Here is a 1,530-nt window from a genome sequence, read left to right as displayed (position 1 = left end):
TTAATTCTATAACTGACACCGTCTTTTATGACGTATTGTTGGCCACTGAGTAATTATGGCTTTTCACTTGCTCTTGTTCATTTACCGCACCTGTTATCTTCCATCATGTACAATGTAAGAGGCTGTCGAAATTTTGTTTACGTAAAGTTTTAACCACTTGACATGTTCCTTCAATATTTTCCGCCCTTACCTAATATCCTATCCCCTCTGATAAGACTTACCTGTCCAGATTGAATATTCCAGAAACATCTTGCCAGTATTTTTTCCATCCTAGATCAGCCCCTGAGTTTCTGAAGTCTGTCGTCAGGCCAATTCTTTATAGCCTGGGTGCCATCCCCTACCGCGAGTCAGCGATAATTCCTCGGCCGGGGAAAGCAACACGCCCCGCCGACCCTGATTTGCACACTGGCTCTAATTATCTCCTCGTGTCCGGTGAAAGATATTGGGTTTGGGGCAGCCTGGGGCTGGGCGGCGGATACAGTAGCGGACACAAAAAAAATCTATCGCTTTATGAACGCTAGCGTCTGGCACCCAGGCTAATTCTTTATAACAGTACTGAGGCTGGGTAGAGACTCCAACCTGGTAGAGTTCTATTGCTATAACTTGTTAACATATCCTAAAAGATTAGTGATTGTAATGGCTGAGACTCCGATCGGGATTTCTACCGGTACCGGCAGAGACTCCAATCGGAGTTTCTATTGAGCCAAGAAATGACTTCAATTTATTCATGTTTTTTTCCTCTCTCAATCTCTGCACCCGCAGCAGGCCAGCTAAGCCATGACGACCCTCACCTCATAGAAGAAAATCAAATTCACCGGCGAGATGGTCTAACAGACCTTTACGGAAGGGCCATAACAGAGGTAAGTCCACACGATGTATTTGTCGTTTCTGTTGATCTGAGGAACATGTTGTTGAATTTGTAACATCTTGATTAATGAACAAACATATCTTTCAACTATTGTTTACTTCGATGTACACCTCATAGCATTCTGTAAAATCTATTGACTCCCTATTTGGCTATTTTACTAAGTTTGAATCCGCGTTGTTGTTGTGGAGACTTTGGAGATGTGTTGCCAGTCCCACGTATATAGTGTTACACGTTACACAGCTGCCACCTGCATCTGCACGGTTGAGTGACAGCTAGGTTCAGACGTTCAAAACACTGACACATAGGGCCAGTTTTTCTGACCTATGGAGTTAATTGCCTGACTTAAAGAATGCGTGACAAATTGGAGATGACCTAACATGCCAGAGGGGTAATTAATCTTCAGTTGTTTTAGCCTGTTTTGGGCAGGCCGATTCAAGTCAACTATGAAATGTTCATTGCACAATGATTGCATCAGGTACATTATATGTCAAATAACATGAATTAGACATGCGATGTAATCTTAGCCAATGATTCGTCATTCATAATTGTCTGAGCGACTTTCATTAATGTTAAAATACAATTGGTTGGACGTTCCCGACAAACATCCTCGTATTTCTTCTGCAGGTTGTAATCTTCCCTACCAACCTCTGCTTGGAGAGCAC

At 42.7% G+C, this 1,530-nt stretch overlaps 1 protein-coding gene across 3 annotated transcripts in view; it reads left to right on the top strand.

The window, feature by feature from the left end:
• Positions 1–1,530, top strand: part of LOC109480740 (3-hydroxy-3-methylglutaryl-coenzyme A reductase-like) — a 14,375-nt gene that overhangs the window by 8,368 nt on the left and 4,477 nt on the right. The window lies entirely within an intron of this gene.

This window comes from Branchiostoma belcheri, unplaced genomic scaffold, assembly GCF_001625305.1.
Source record: "Branchiostoma belcheri isolate BF01 breed outbred unplaced genomic scaffold, Haploidv18h27 scaffold52, whole genome shotgun sequence".
Classification (NCBI taxonomy): domain Eukaryota; kingdom Metazoa; phylum Chordata; class Leptocardii; order Amphioxiformes; family Branchiostomatidae; genus Branchiostoma; species Branchiostoma belcheri.
This window is presented reverse-complemented; position numbering and strand designations above follow the sequence as displayed.